This window comes from Nansenia antarctica (genome assembly GCF_963989245.1).
Source record: "Nansenia antarctica genome assembly, chromosome: 3".
Lineage (NCBI taxonomy): Eukaryota > Metazoa > Chordata > Actinopteri > Argentiniformes > Microstomatidae > Nansenia > Nansenia antarctica.
The window spans coordinates 25,530,051-25,547,906 of record NC_137688.1 but is presented as its reverse complement, the minus strand read 5'-3'; positions in this window follow the sequence as shown (position 1 = coordinate 25,547,906).

Below are 17,856 nucleotides of genomic sequence, written 5' to 3'. Positions count from 1 at the left end.
GGTTAAAACTCACTACAGAGTTCATATACACAGTAAATATAGGAAGAGGAAGAAGACCTTTTTAAAGCACACAGTGGACGACCATCAAAATAGAAATGAATGAAGTAGAACAGCAACCTCCAGCAGGGTGGTTGTGCTGAGGGGTTCAGGGTCAGACGCCTCAACCGTCACCAAATACTTTCCTTTCCAGTCACTCTCACGCTGTCAGGCCATTCATGTCATTTTCCTTCCTGTCACTCCAGGTAGGAAGTCATTTTCCTGTCACTCCAGGTAGGAGGTGAACTCTGCAGAGACCAGTTGAGGACCGTTGTCAGTCGTGATGGTCTTCGGCCGACCCCAGGGGGAAAAGAGAGAGTCCAAGAAGTCAGCCAACCTGAGAGGTCACGGAGCCGAGTGCAGGTCGTCGGCAACCACCAAGAAGTGTTGGTGGGGGTGACTCATGCATCTAGCAGTTGATGTTCAATGGATTTCATCGAATGTATTTACTTATTACTGTAAAACCACGTGTCTATCCAGATTGTATCGAAGCCCTAACTAAGATCGCTTGTTGGCAAAATATTGGTTGGACTTTCAATAAATCATCAAGATTCTGATCACAAGATTCTGTGACTAGATTTCTTCAGATTGCTTAATCTCGACCTGTGATCCTGCCTTTGACCCCAGGGTGGGGACAGGACATGGGTCAAATAAGGAACAATACCCACAGATCAAAATCCTGACAAAAGACAAAATCCTGACAATAAGCTTAATTGCCATACAGCCCACTTAACAAACGGTCAAATAACCTATTAACAAGAGTAATCGATCATAAGCTTATTGGGGAGAAAAAGCCTGTGATTTTATCCTTTAGATGGAAAGGTCACCCTTCTCCTACTCCACACCCTAAGTATTATGTGACTCTCTGAAACAGGGGGTAACAACAGTACCAGTTAGTATTGGCCCCAGACAATGAACAACATGTGTGTACACCACAGAATGTACACCACAGAGCCACTAGGAATCCTGTCACGGTTTTCTAATCTTATCCACTTAGACTTTGGTTTATGACTAATTACATCATTAGATTAGATTAGATTAGATTCAACTTTAATAGTCATTGAGAGTCATTGTAAATGTACCCCATGTTTGTGGGGGCGGGATTGTTCAGAGGAGTGTTTGGAGGGGGGATTGTTTATCAGAGTGACAGCTTTGTGAAACCTGAGGATCCTGTACTTCCTGAGTCTGTTAGATGTTAGGGGATCAAACAGACCGTGGCTGTGGTGCGAGGTATCCTTGATCACCACCCGTTGCAAGGTGGAGGAGGAGTGGTTGTCCAACTTGACGGGCTGGGGTCTGTTGGTTAGGAAATCTAGGCTCCAGTTGTGCACTTGTGTCTAGGTGGGTCAGGGTGGAGTGAAGTGCCATGGATTTTTCAGTAAAATCAAGAGCTGAGGAGAATTGTAATTATATCATGAAACACTCCCAGTCCAGTAAAAAGAAACATATATTTTAAAAAGTATGAGTTGACAGCAAATGTTTCCAGCATGAATAATAAAATATCTACCACCTCAAGATAATAAAAACAAAACAAAAAAACTGTTGTGATTTTATGGGAGGCAACAAGTAGCCATTTTACAAATCAAACATCAGTACAGAAAGGCGGATGTATGTCTCATCAGTAAGGGTTTCCTGCCCCTTCAGGTGGATATTTCCACTAAATTATAAGTGATAATCCACTGCCTGTGATGACTATAACTCTTATATGGATTAGGTGTAAAGTAAAGTAAGTAAAGTAAAGCTTTATTTATATAGCGCCTTTCGTACATGAAATGCAACTCAAAGCACTTTACAATAGAACAGAGAGAGAGAGAGAGAGAGAGAGAGAGAGAGAGAGAGAGAGAGAGAGAGAGAGAGAGAGAGAGAGAGAGAGAGAGTGTGGTTGGGTGGTTGTGGGAAGTTGTAAAAACATAGGGAGTATCACATCAAGATCTGCTTTATTGCCTTTTCACATAGCCAAGGCACAGTGCAATCATTGTGCTATCTAAACCCCTCAAAAAAAGTTCGGAAACGTTATTTTGGTTGATTATTCCTCCCCTTTAAGGATGTAAGGATCATGCATTCGTGGAATGAGCAACACAGCTAAACGTGTGGGTAGCGGCCCAAAAATATTTGCCAAAATCCCCAATATTCCTCTGTTGGTATTCACTCTCGTTTAGAGTTGCTTGGTGGATTGGATGATTGCACTCTCCCACAGTAATAAGGAAAAACACGTATTGCCCATTTTTACACTTTATTAATTTTACACTGTCAGGGACCTCAGTAGCGTGTGGAAGATCTGTACGCAGTCACAACAGCTTGGCACCTCCTCATGCAGGTCACCAGCCTGGTCACACACTGCTGTGGGACGGCATCCCATTCCTCAACTAGGATTTGCCACAAGTCAGCCAACATGGTTGCGTTGGTCACTCTGGCACATACAGCACGCCCAAGCTGATCCCACAAGTGTTCAATTGGGTTGAGGTCTGGACTCACGGCAGGCCATTCCACCCTCTCCACTCCCAAATTCTGGAGGTGCTCTGTGATGATCCTGGCTCTGTGGGGGCGAGCGTTGTCATCATGGAGGATGGAGTTAGGTCCCAGATTCTGGAGATATGGGATCGCCACTGGCTCCAGAATATCATTCCTGTCAATTAGGTGCCATTCAGGTGCCATTCACACACCTGTGACTGCATACACCTGCCAGCACTTGAAGCTCAAAACGAGAGTGAATACCAACAGAAGAATATTGCAGGGGATTTTGTCAAACATATTTGGGCCGCTACTCACACGTTTAGCTGTGTTACTCATTCCACAAATGCATGATCCTTACAAGTTGTACCTCGTTGTAAAGGTGACTAATCAGGCTTTCCAACGATTTAAAATATAATACCAATTGGTATTATTAAAGGGGAGGAAGAATCGACTGAAATAACGTTTCCAAACTTTTTTTTGAGGGGTTTATTTGGGTCTAAAGTTGATCATTATATTATTGTGTTACACGTAGACTCAAGTAGACAGTGGTGGTCAGCATAGCTCATACTGTCAGGCCTCATCTTTCACATAGAAAAACTATTAGAAAATGTCATCTTTGTTTCTATATAAACATGTTGTAAAGTGTAATAATGAATGAATGAATGAATGAATGAATGGATGAATGAATGGATGGATGGATGAATTAATGCTTTATTCGTTTTGTACATCCCAGGCTGGCATAATATTACAGAGAATTCAGTAATACAGACATTGTAAAACAAATCCAAAGGGCACAGACAACTAACACAGCAGTGACCCCACCAGGAAAACCAATAATAATAGAGCAATAGTCACACCAGACAGGAGGACATGTTGATGTGAACTAGCATAAGGATTATTGAGGCAGGATGCCTAAATGCTACACTTTTTGTATCATCGTGTCAGTTGCGTGGAAATATGTTTCTTTCCAATTAAATGGTAAATGTTTCTCCATAAATTATCTGAAATGTCACTATGGTTTGAATGAAACAAGATAAGAGTAGCCTGTGACCCATTTGCCCACTAGAGGGCGGCAGTGCAACATGCTCAAGCTTCATAATCATACAAAACTAGAAAAAGCTATTTAAGATTAAACTTTGTGGTCTTGCAGTCTTGTTGGTAGTGGAACATTTTTAAAATGGTAACTTAGAAAAATAGACCCATGGATTAAAGATTATCCTACTACCACTACCAATACAACCACAAGTCACTGTAGTCTGAATGTTCTATTTCAAACTGGATTTTGCTGTTCCGGGTCATCAGCGTCAGTAGCCTGCCGATGAGGAGAAAGAGGACCATCACCAACAAAGTCCAAAACAATCTTCATCCCATAATCCCTCCACCCTCCATCTGTAGCTCACACTACTCATCATACCAGGGGGGTATTCCATCAACGTCGCTAAATGAAAAATCCAGACTTATTTTGATAACTCTCGCGAGACTTGTCAAAATAAGCCTGGAGTTTCCTTTAGTGACGTTGATGGAATACCCCCCTGACCAATGTGACATGGCAATGGCAATCCGGGATTCAAACTACAACAAAGCCCTTGTCTCCCTGTCACTTTTTTGGGTAACCAAGCTGAGGGGTGGGGCTGAAGAAATGTGACCCCTTTAAAATTCATAAATGAAGCAATGGATGCAAGGAATGACCATCCATGAGATCGAAATTATAGTTTTACTATGTCAGGTTTTTCAGATTTCTTTCCTCAATTCAATCCATCAACTATTATTGTCTTGGTTATTGTCTTGGTAAAATAAAATCACAAAATGCTTTTGAGGACACTTAAAAACCAACCAATACTTATGGATAATTGTTTCCCATCAGTGGTCAGTTAGTTTGTTTACAAAGGCATTGCAGTATTATTTTATTAAATTCGCATTAAATTCCCCCCTTTCTCTGACACATTGATGAACTTAATTCAGTTCTAACAGAATCCACATTTACAGTTTTTCTCAATTGCTTTGGTGCATTTCTCTGATCAGAATTAAAATTCTCATAACTGTTAGTTCAACCTCCACAACATTTAGTCATTTGTGCACATCATAGTAGCAGTTTCTCATTGCTTCCAACAAATTGCAAATGCTTTTGGACATGCATCAATTGCTGTCATACAATTCTCTGCTGTTTTATAACATTATCATTTTCTTATGTCATGTCAGTCAAAATGAACTATACTTTTGGATGCTGAATAGTCATTCCCTATTTTTTTTTAAAATAACCTAATAGTTCTCATTTCATTGCTTGAGTCATTACATACAAAAATGTTGAACAAGTTGTCAAAATCTGTCAAGCAAATTTTACACATTTCTTTCTAATTCTTTCCTGAAAAAACAATTTCTCTCAGGTGAACCTCAGCTTTCACTGATGTGAGGAGTGTGTGAAGCATTACATGTAATTGTAACCAATGATAAGCCACTTCTCCACAGTCACTCAGAGCTGAATCCCATGAACCCTCAATTGGCAAGCATATATGAACCGAGCAGGACATAGTGTGTACCATTTTGACAATACTGTGACACAGAAATAGAAGGTCAGCATCGTGGAAGAGGGGTGAGGATGCGGGGAGGGGACAAAACAGGGGAAGAGGAAGTAGAGGCCAAGTACATAGGCAGATTCCTGATGAAATTAGGGCTACAATTGTGGACCATGTTGTCAATCATGGCCTCACAATGGCTGAAGCAGGTCGAAGGGTGCAGCCAAATGTTGGGAGAACCACTGTAAATTCAATTATTCAAACATTTTGTCGGGAGAACAGGTGTGTATATTGGACAGTAATTCAGCACTAAACAATCTGCACTGCACTACTGTCATTGTGTCATACATGAAGCTTACAGTGGAACAAGAACTTGTCACTTCTTACATTTTACATTTAGACTTACAGCTTTACTGCAGCACAGATTTACTGTATTGTAGTGTAAAGTAGTGTTACAGTACTTACTATATTTACAGTATGGTACTGTACTGCAGCATTTTACAAGTGGGAAGCACTATTATTGTACACTACAGTAATATGGGTTAAAGCAGTATATCTCATGTTTACTGTACATTACTGTAATTTTACTCTGCACCACATAGACAAGACAAGGCAAGACAACCTCGCAGAGGTGGAAAAGGGCCCCTTTTTACTCCACAACAAGAGGAAGCCATTTGTGCAATGGTGATTGCAAACAATGCCATAAGGTTGAGAGAGATACAAAGCGCTGTTATAGAGGATGACAATATCTTTGGGAATATTGAATCCGTTTCAATCGCTACAATTTACAGAGTGCTCAGGAGAAATGAAATGCGCATGAAACAATTGTACAATGTGCCATTTGAACGGAACAGCGACAGAGTGAAGGAGATCCGTCACCAGTATGTACAGGTAAAACATTTATGTGTTCTATGCATACTCTAATGTCCAGTGCTGTAAACTGGTTACTTTGTTTAGTGCCATGCAGTGCACTTACCTGACAGTTCATACTGTACAGTATGTTGTCCAAAAGGCATTATGTTACACAGGAAAAGTTTTTATAGTTTTTTTCTCTCTCTCTCTATTCTGGGATAAAGCGTGTACTGGAGCTGGAGGCCAGGGAACCGCTGCACACATGCATATACGTTGATGAGGCGGGTTTCAATCTGGCAAAAGGTAGAAGGCGTGGAAGAAATCGCATTGGACAGAGAGCAACCATTGATGTCCCAGGCCAACGAGGAGGGAATATTACAATGTGTGCAGCCATTTCAGAAAACGGCATCCTCACCCATATACCCTGTCTTGGTCCATATAACACACAACATCTGCTGACTTTTTTAGACATTCTTTACAGGGACAAAATCCCTGAGAATGAGAGGGGTCTAAATGGAGACCATCTGAACAAGTATGTTGTTGTATGGGATAATGTGCGTTTTCACCACTCAGATCTGTTTGCAGCACATGAAAGGATGCTGGTGGAATATCTCCCTCCCTACTCCCCATTCCTGAATCCAATAGAGGAGTTTTTCTCTGCCTGGAGGTGGAAGGTATATGACCGGCATCCACATACCCAAATGGCCTTGCTAGCGGCCATGGATGCAGCATGTGATGACATCACAGCACAGCCCTGCAGAGGGTGGATTCGCCACTCAAGAAGATACTTTCCTCGCTGCATTGCCAGGGATGATATTCGCTGTGATGTCGATGAAAATATGTGGCCAGACAGACAGGAACGTCTGGATGTGAATGAATGATGTACAGTACTGTCTATGTTGTATGTTCCAATTCAGTTCCAATATGTACTGCAATATTGTTTACAGTTGTGCACAGCTCTACCCAAAGGGTGTTTCTTATGTTTGTTGTAAATAAGTTAGTATTTTTCTTTTGCACAATGCTGTGAACAAATTAGAATTGCAAAGAGCATATGCAGTAAAAATTTGAAACATACGTATTCAGTGTCTTGTACTCATTTACCTCACTAAATACAGTAATGTGTAACCCACTGTAGATTTCAAATGGCTGTGCAAATAGTGTATAGTACTGTCTTGAGCATTTTCAGGTAGTGTCACCAAGATCTGACTTTTTTGCATTGGAAAACACTTACAGAGTGAACTGTCATAATGAAAACATGACAAAGCCATTTGACTATCTTGTTCCTAAACAATGGTGTCAGGACTTTTCATTTTGATGACACTGACACTTTCATTGACATGAATACTTGCTTTTGAGGAATGAACTATCCATTTTGAGCAAGTGACACGCTTTTGCAGGTTATCAACTAGGTTTTGCAGTTTGTACTAATTGTTTTGAGAAAAGCACTAACTGTTGTGCAAATGTTAATAGTGATGTGAGAAATGCACCAAAGCGACTGAGAAAAACTGTAACAACACTCACCACAGCAGAGTGTTCCTGGACGGAGGCTGTGAAAGAGGGGTTAGTGAACACTGGGTCCTGATCTGGGACATCGAGGACCGTGATGAAGGCTAAGGCAGTGCTTGACCGGACCACATGTGCTCCATTATCTGTACCGCCACCATCCTGTCATAGGAAACACAATTACTTCACCCCTGAAAAAGCCTAACTTGACATTACTCTCCATCTGGCATTCAAACAACTGAAGTAAAGTGTTTCATCAACAACATAGGAAAACCTCTCTCAACTGATAGCATTTTTAAACAAAAGCCAATGGAAGTCAATGGACCCTTTATTAAAAAGTCATCATTTCATCATTAATGCCAAAAAAGGCATTTATATCAGGTCATTGAGTCTTTTCAGACAATTTCAGATGATTTGGACATTTCAAACATGCTAATTTAAGGTCCATTGATTTTCATTGGTTTTTGGTTCAAACTGGTAGCAGTGGTTAGTGACAGTAACCAAAGGGAACCAAATACGTGATTTTGTAACTATCAATTAAAGGGTGAACCACCACAATAAACACTCCCAGAGACACACTAGAGTACATATAATCTGTGACATGTGAATGAATGAATGAATGAATGAATGAATGAATGAATGGTCTTTATTGTCATTAATATAGTACAGGTACCATACAACGAAATTTGGGAGGGGGGGCTCCCCTGGTGCTAGGAAAAAAATACTAAAAACAAGAAGGGAAAAGAGCTGGTTTACATAAATAAAGGCTATATACACTATCCACTATACTATACTATACAAATAAAACACTGTGCTGTACTCTATGCTATGCTATAAATATCCTAACATTTCCTATCTCTGAACCTTATGTACCCGAGGGTTGTCATATTGCACATAGTATTATTGCACATTCATTTAAAGTGTCGCAGTTTGCAGGTTTGAAATGTTCACAGTTGTGTTTCAGTATTGCACTTGATTACAATCTAGTAGCTGCCATCAAATTGTCTAGATTGTCCAGGGCCTAGAACCTAGGTCTTTGCTGTGTTCAGGGCCTGAATGGCCCTAGGGTAGAAGCTGAGCTTCAGTCTATTTGTCCTTGCGGACATGGTCCTGAACCGCCTGCCCGAGGGCAGCCGAACAAAGTGTTCGTTCCCAGGGTGGGATGGGTCTCTGGAGATCTTGGAGGCCTTCCTGAGGCAGCGTGTGTTGTACAGCTCTTCCAGAGAGGGGAGGGGGGTGCCGATGATCTTCTGGGCCGATCTCACGACTCTCTGTAGCGCTTTCCTCTCTGCGGCTGTGCAGCTGGAGAACCACACGCAGATGCAGTAGGTGAAGATGCTCTCCACTGTGCAGCGGTAGAAGGTCACAAGCAGCTCCTGTTTGAGGTGGTATTTCCTGAGGACTCTCAGGAAGTAGAGCCGCTGTTGTGCCTTCTTGATGATGGCTGCTGTGTTGGTCTTCCAGGACAGGTCATCCTGTATGTGCACCCCCAGGAATCGGAGGGTTGAGACTCTCTCCACGCTCCCTCCATCGACGAGCAGGGGCTGGACCTCAGATTTTTTCCTCCTGAAGTCCACTACGATTTCCTGGGTCTTTGACTGGTTCAGCAGCAGGTTGTTAACCTTGCACACCACGGTGGTGTCGTCTGCAAACTTTATGATGGAGTTGCTGGGGTGGACGGGGGTGGAGTCGTAGGTGTAGAGGTTGTAGAGGATGGGGCTTAGCACGCAGCCCTGGGGGGACCCAGTGCTGAGTCTGAGGGCTGTGGAGGTGTGGGAGCCCACCCGCACCCTCTGGGGGCGGTCAGACAGGAAGTCCTTGATCCATGCACAGATGGAGTGTGATAGTCCCAGGTCTAGTAGTTTGGTCACTAGCCTGTCTGGAAGGATGGTGTTGAAGGCAGAGCTGAAGTCCCGTCCCCTACGCCACTGAGTCACATAGTAGTCACATAGGTTCTTCTAGAGTCAGTTTAATAATGCCCTTCTAATTTAAGGCTCACAATCACCTTTCACAATGAAATAGTATGGGTATATTATACATTTCCTGAATCCTTAGAGTCATGTGAGTATTCCAGTTGTTCTGTTTTGTGTCTCTGATGTTCCTAGATGCCACAGGGCTAACATAAATAATATAGTTTAGGCGGAAATTGTGAAAAAATCTGTGACATTTTGATGAGCTCCAGTGACCTCTATATTTGTAGTTTTTCACAACTGGTCTTGAATGAAAGCTAAAAAGGTCCCCTTTAAAATGATACCAAACACTATATTATAAAATATTGAGAAATGTCTTTACCATGAGTCTAAACCAGGACAGGCACCAGCGTCTAAAATGCAATTTACCGTAGGTGGTGGTTAACTTCATGAGCTGATAACAGTGACTCAGCTGCCACTCAGGAATTGGTATCATACCAAAATATCATCTATCTTTTAAAAGAATACAAGCAAGTTTTGCCACCTTGAAATCGAATCAAGGAATCAGAGATTCACAGTTATGTTATTATTAATTATACATACATTTGATTTATTTAAACTGGTATTTCCCACAATGCTGCTGACAGGTTTTTCATTCAAAGGTTGTGGTCGCCTCCATAACAGTATCACTTCACATAAGGTATGTGTAGTATTATGTGTAGTATTATATCCTAGTGGAACATGTTTGCAGAGTGAATCTTTAACATCAAAACTTACTTTGAAAATAAAATGACCAAAAGGACAGTGCAAATCTCCAGTGCAACAATTTATTGATTAGGACTAAGTTGTTTGTTGTTGTGTGTGTGTGTGTGTGTGTGTGTGTGTGTGTGTGTGTGTGTGTGTGTGTGTGTGTGTGTGTGTGTGTGTGTGTGTAGGGGTGGGTGTGGGTGTGGGATTGTGTGTCGGGGTGTGTGTGGGGGGTGGGGGGTGGAGGAGATTAACTAGTCGTCGTCCTCTGCGGAGAGCTCACAGCAGCAGAGGACAAAACTCCTCATGGCATTCACTGCTCCTCTGAAGAAGGCACGTATTCCCTTCTTCTTTCCCTTCTTCCCGTGATCATTCTGGTGCAGATACAAAAAAGAACATCAAGATGTTCTGTTGGTCGTGAGCTGGGGTATGTCAATGTAAATATGTCAATTTAAAAACAAGATGAAATATTGATGTAACTTATGGTAACTTTATGAAGGTACATAGTATAGGCTTGTCTTACCTTTATGCCAGTGACCTGATTCTTCCCCTGACTGGACTCTGCCTCCTCCGTCTGGTTGTGGCTCTCTGTGTCATTGTTGGTCCACTGGTAGGCCTTCAGTGTTTTAATAAGCTCTGCTGTGAGATGGTTCATGAGCCACAGGCTTTTATTCACCAGGCCAGAGTGAATCGCCTCCAGTGAACCAGCGGCCAACAGTATGGTGGAGTGGATGTTGGTGGCCATGAGGTCCAGCGCAGCCTTTGGGATGGGGTCGTCCCTGTCCACCACTACAACCTCAGGATCCCTGCTCAAAAGCTCCTGGGTCATGTGAATGACCTTCAGGGAGAGGAAGTTGAGGTCGGTGCGGGCCAAAGCCCGGGGATCGAAGGGGGTCCCAACATTCCCATCATTCAGACTCATCCTCACCAACAGGTGAGGGACAAGGTCATCCAGCTGACCAATGTCAAAGTCCCTCTTAGATGGTTTTGTTGCTCTGGTGACATGACCAATAACCATGGACTCTGGAACCACTCCCTTCACCACATAACGCACCATGTCCTTCCCCAGCTTGGGGGCTTTGTGCGTCATCATCTCCTGCACGGCCTCCTTCCCCCCGTACCTCTGCAGGAGCTTCTTCTGCACCGCCAGCACCAGCTGGAACACCTCTGTGGCCCGAAGGCAGAAGTTGGCCTTGCTCCACTTTCTGGTGACACTCACCCACGCTGAGTTCCTCAGCTTGGTGAGCGCCTTATCCGCAAGGTCCCAGTCCTGCAGCTTCAGGGGGCTCAGCTGTGAGAACAGCCTGATAAACACGTCCCTGACTGTGTCCTCATGGACAGTGATGATCACAGGGTCTGTAGTTCTGTCCACCGCTGAGGCACACCGACTCTTGCAGGCAGCCTTGTTGTGATGACGTGTCAGAGGACAGATGTCAGCGGACAGCGGGCGGGCGGAGACTGTAAGGACCTCCCTGCATGGTGATGGGGTGAATCCCCTAGGGGAATCCCCCTGCTGATGGTCACCTGACCTCTAGAGACAGAGAGAGAGAGAGAGAGAGAGAGAGAGAGAGAGAGAGAGAGAGAGAGAGAGAGAGAGAGAGAAGAGAGAAAGAGAGAGAGAGAGAGAAAGAGAGAGAGACATTTTAATCTAAATTTCATCAGATTCATATTACAGAACATTTATTCATAATATTAATCTTTATTTGTAAAGCACTTTTCCTGCAAACGTAGATAAACAAAATAACAAAATTATATAATAATTACTATAAGATTTAAACAAGTAATAGCTAAGTAATTAGTATTAGCTAGTAATAAGTAATACTAATACGATGTTTTTGTTTGAAATAGCAGTGTTTTTTTTTTAACATGTTAAGATGTTTTTGTTTGAAATAGCTTTTGATTTCAGTAAATATGACCTCCTAATATGACCTCCTAACCCTAAATTCATCAAATTACCACTTTTAGTTCTTTACAACCTATAACATGTTTTGAAACTCTGTTGTGCATAATAATTTGGAACAGTGCATTTTGAGTTTTTTATTTAACAAAACAAATACTGTTATCATTGGGAGGTTTGTTCAATAAAATTTGAATTATACTCTAACGGTTGATGACTTGAAAATTATACTGATTGTCATTTGCATCGACTATTTAGGAAAATCTGAGAAAAAATATAATTTGCATAATAATTTGGAACGAGGTGTATATACAATATATACAATATTCACCAATCAATCACACAAAACAATTGCATTCCGTTATCCATTTGACAGGAATACAGATTTCAACAAACTAAATGTAGGAAATTACTCACATTCTCGTACTCTCTATTTTCCATCTTAGACTAACCGTCTTCCGATAAGTGAAAGTCAAACTGTGACATAAACTACCCGAAACGCACATTATGTAATTATTATACTTTGCCATGGGAACATGAATGCTGTTTCCTGATAGGCTGAAGACGTTCCATAGAATCTGGACGTTCTGCTGCAACTGAACATGTCAGCGCTTGGTTGCGGCGCTTTGTTGCGGCGCTTAGATGGACACTGGCCCCGGCCCCCGTGGCCGCGCAAAGGGGGACATCTGGTCACCCTATTTATATGGTATCGGCCCAGAATGGTACCGGCCCAGCCGCCCAGAATGGTATCGGCTTGCAAGTACTACCATGACTGAAAACCGGCCCAGACCGGCCCAAAACCAGACCGGCCCACCGGGAAAACTCCAGATCCTCCCGATTAGCCACCCCGGGCCTGATATGAATGGATTGACAAAGTCAATCACCAATAATGTTCAATACAGTTACACACAGTATAGATACACATAGACAACTATTTGTGTCCCAAACATAACTGCGTCCAACAGTTCATGTTATCAACCTGACAGTTTGGTGATTAGGCCATGTGAGTCCCTTTTACTCAAGTGCATGATCGAGTGGAGCATCAGTGCGATTGCTGATTCACTCTACAGCCTAACGTGTAACTTGCTAATTGTATCCTCTTTAATGTCTTTATTCATAATGTATTCAATGCCATCCGTGGTTGAAATAACCACTGGAAGGACACAATCTCATTGAAATTTAACTGGGGAGAGGACGCCAAAGGACGCACAGGGCTTCTCCCACTGAACGGCCGGTTTGTTGCGGACAATCACATCAGTTACATCGCCTAATAGCCTAGGTCAGTCAAACCCGTGAAGATAGCCCTAGGGTTATTGATTTATTTAGGGCCTTATATTGCATGGTCATATTAGAGCCGGCTTCTAATGAACAGCATAGATGCTGATCTTAAAGTTCACGTCAGCTTTGCGGGTTTTCCCTTATACGTTTAGGTTTGAAGGTTGAGCGAATTACGGGTCAAGGGAGAGCTAATTTATTGCGCCATAGAAATCATAACTAAACGACTTAATAGAGCAACATAGGTAAGTTAAGTCTGTACCGTTCATCACATGTGTTAGGCTATTCAATAAAATGTTGAATGCAATGTTTAAAATGTCGAGGACCTCTTTAATGAAGGATGTGAACCCAGCAAGCACCGACGGACCTGGACGAAGTCGGACCAGCCCGATAACGGCCAGACCACGTAATATCACAACTAGTTAGTATCTAGCCCAGAATATCACCCAATTTCAACTAAAATATGTTTTTATTCCGTATCTCCTATATTGTCAGCGTCTTTGAGCCTCGGAAAAGCGCTATATACATTTAATGAATTATTATTATTATTAGCCTGTGACCCATTTGCCCACTAGAGGGCGGCAGTGCAACATGCTCAAGCTTTATACAAAACTAGAAAAAGCAATTGAAGATGAAACTTTGTGGGCTTGCAGTCTTGTTGGTAGTGGAAAAAGTTTTAAGATGGTAACTTTGGAAGAAAAATAGATCGATTATCTAGATCAAATCAAACGAGATATAGTAGGATGGACCAATGGATAACAGATTATCATACTACTACTACCACTACTACTACTACTACTACTACTACTACTACCACTACCACCACCACCACCACCACCACCACTACCACTACCACTACCACTACTACTACTACTACTACTACTACTACTACTACTACTACTACTACTACTACCACTACCACTACCACCACTACCACTACCACTACCACTACCACTACCACTACCACTACTACTACTACTACTACTACTACTACTACTACTACTACTACTACTACTACTACCACTACTACTACTACTACTACTACTACTACTACTACTACTACTACTACTACTACTACTACTACTACTACTACTATGTGTGTGTTTGTGTGTGTGTGTGTGTGTGTGTGTGTGTGTGTGTCTGTGTGTGTGGGGTGGGGGGGGTGTCAGAGTCAACGAGAGGCAGTTCAAGTTGATTATACATTATGTGTGAGTATGACATTATTATAGTACATTATGTGTGAGTATGACATTATTATAGTACATTATGTGTGAGTATGACATTATTATAGTACATTATGTGTGAGTATGACATTATTATAGTACATTATGTGTGAGTATGACATTATTATAGTACATTATGTGTGAGTATGACATTATTATAGTACATTATGTGTGAGTATGACATTATTATAGTACATTATGTGTGAATAAGACATTAGTACGCTCCGACATGACATGAGTGTCAATACATGAAGCGTAACATGTAGAGACTTGGCCTAACAGCTGCTTTCCATCTCCAGTGTCCCCGGCTCACACTGCACACAGACACACACGCATACAGAGAGAGGGAGAGAGATAGAGGGAGAGAAGAGGGAGAGAGAGAGAGATACTTATACACACACACACACATGCACACACATACATACAGCATATAGAGAGAGAGAGTCATACACACACCACATGCACGCACTTGCACACACACACAGACACACACACACACACATGGGTGAGAGATTGGATATGAAACACAGTCTCAGTCCATAAATTGTAGCTTAAGACATGTGGCAACAGACAGCGATATGGGGTACAGCAGCTGAGAGGCAGTTGAAATAGGCACCATAAGAAGTGGCTTCTGCTGAGTCCCCAACACACCCTCTGTCCCTACTATTGGAGTACCGGTACTATTAGAATTGTTTTCCATGTGAAATTGCTTGTTTTTAAGAGACATCCCCCCCCCCCCACCCAACCAACCAACCAACTCGCCCTTGGAGGTAAGGGTATGTTTACACCTATCAGGGACACATGATGTATAGTGTGTATAGCTCTCTAAATTCCAAACTGACTACCTCTCTAGGCAATGTCATGTAGATTAGAATTATGAGAAATATGGTAATAGCTGTGCCTTGCCTTTTCATAGGCTATGCAGAATTATCCCCGTATTGCAAACACTTATTGAATCCACTCAGGTCCACACAAGTGGTAACAGAATAGGGGTTATGGGGTTCATAGAAGTCCCCCACTGCCAGGCGGTCGACTTCCCTTCTGTAGGCAGACTCGTCCCCGTCGGAGATGAATCCGATGACGGTTGTGTCATCCGCGAACTCCAGGATGTTTGACAGAAGGGTGGCTAGAGGTGCACCGTGTTGACTGTAGCGTCTACGGACCGGTTGGCTCTGTAGGCAAAGTGCGGTGGGTCGAGGAGGGAGTCAACGATGGCAGATGGTAGGTCAGCATGAGGCGCTCAAAGGTCTTCATGAGGTCAGGGCGACTGGTCTGTAGTCTTTTAGGCCTGTGATCCTCGTTTTTGGGGGGGAACAGGGATGATTGTGGATGTTTTGAAGCAGGCAGGTAGCTTGCATTCAGCCAGTGAGGTGTTGAATATATCTGTGTAGAGACAGCTGATATGTACAGCGCTTCAACGTCCAGCTGCTTTGCGGGGGTTCCGGTCTTTTTTTCTGTTTGTTGACGTCCCTCTCCTGGATGGAGAGAGGTGTGAAGGGGGCTGTCTGGGACCATTGTGTGGGGGAGGGTAGTGTTAACAGGGAACAGTTATAGACAAGAGCAACTTACATACAGGATGAAACAAATATGGAACAGATAACACACAGATAGTGGCTGAGAGAGAGACAGAGAGGGAGTTGATGACATTTCGGATATTTGTGCGTGTGCGTGTGCATGTGTATATGCGTGGCATGGCCCAGCCCAGCTTACTGGGGGCTGTCCCCCCTCTCCTCTCCCCCTCATGATGGATGTGACCAAACATGCTTGTTGCTTCAGTGGGTGTTTACTCCATCTCCACGGCAATTCATCCCCAGCCTGTGCCATCAACATCAGGAGGATGGGTGCACAGAAATAGACACTAGTCAGACCCCCCCTCCCCCCCCCCCCACACACACAGGGAACTGGAGGAGGGTAGGGTGCATATTTTGTGTATGGAAAAGGTCAATAGTGCAGGTTCACTAAGGTTCAATGAGGACGTTTTCATCCCAAATATGCATTTATTTACAATATTTGGAGTCCAAAATGTTCACAACTTTCAAACTGATCGAACAAAAAGAGGCACGTCATAGGGCCTGTGGTTTATTCCAGCTCTGACTGTTTGGGTTGGCAGACCAGCCCCTCTGGTGAAGATGTCCTTATCTGTAGTGTAGAAGTGTGAATAAAAGAGAATGGACAACTGTATTTCTGTGAGCTGTATAGAGTATGAGTGTGTAGGTGTGTGTGTGTGTGTGTGTGTGTGTGTGTGTGTGTGTGTGTGTACACAGTACATGTCACAAATACATTGACTCTGTGGGTGGTGTTTCCACTGTTTATGTGTTAAATAAATAGTATACAGTTAATGTAGATGATAAATTGACTCTGGGGTGTAAGTTCAGTTTCCCCTGTATATGTGTGCATTTGTGTGTGTGTGTGTGTGTGTGTGTGTGCACTACACTAAATGTCACCGATACATTTACGCTGTGGTCGTGGGTTCAGTTTCCCTGTAGGTGTGTGTGTGTGCGCATGTGTGTGTGTGACAGCACTGTAACATCAGCTGACTGGGGCCTCTTGTAATCCCAGTTAATTCAATCTGTGGAAAAGCAATTTTTTTCATTAAAAATCACGAGGTGTCCTTGTCCTCGTCCCTACCATACCTCACTGTCTGCATGTACAGAGTTAACACACAGCGTGTGTCTGTATGCATGTACAGAGTTAACACACACAGTGTGTGTCTGTATGCATGTACAGAGTTAACACACATAGTGTGTCTGTATGCATGTACAGAGTTAACACACAGTGTGTGTCTGTATGCATGTACAAAGTGTAACATACAGTGTGTGTCTGTATGCATGTACAAAGTGTAACACACAGTGTGTGTCTGTATGCATGTACAAAGTGTAACACACAGTGTGTGTCTGTATGCATGTACAGAGTGTAACATACAGTGCGTGTCTGTATGCATGTACAAAGTGTAACATACAGTGTGTGTCTGTATGCATGTACAGAGTTAACACACACCGTGTGTCTGTATGCATGTACAGAGTGTAACATACAGTGTGTCTGTATGCATGTAGTTAACACACACTGTGTGTCTGTATGCATGTACAGTGTAACATACAGTGTGTGTCGTGATTCACATGTGCGTTAATTATTGTTAGATCCATGCATTTTATTTATTGTATAGCCCTGTATGTACTGTGTGGTCTTTTCAAGAAACGGTAATGCGTGTGTGTGTATATGTGTGTCCAGTAAGCTCTTCCAGAGGAACTTCAGGGTTTTCAAGGTCACATGCCTAACTTCTAGTTGCTATGGTATAGGAGTTGTATACAGATGGTCTGCATTCTAAAAACAAGTTTATTGAATATTGTATAGAGTATCCCATGTTTACTGTTTCATAGTGTGTGTGCATTGCATCACAACATCATTCAACTAAATCTCAAATGGCCACAGTTGGAGAACAAAAAGAT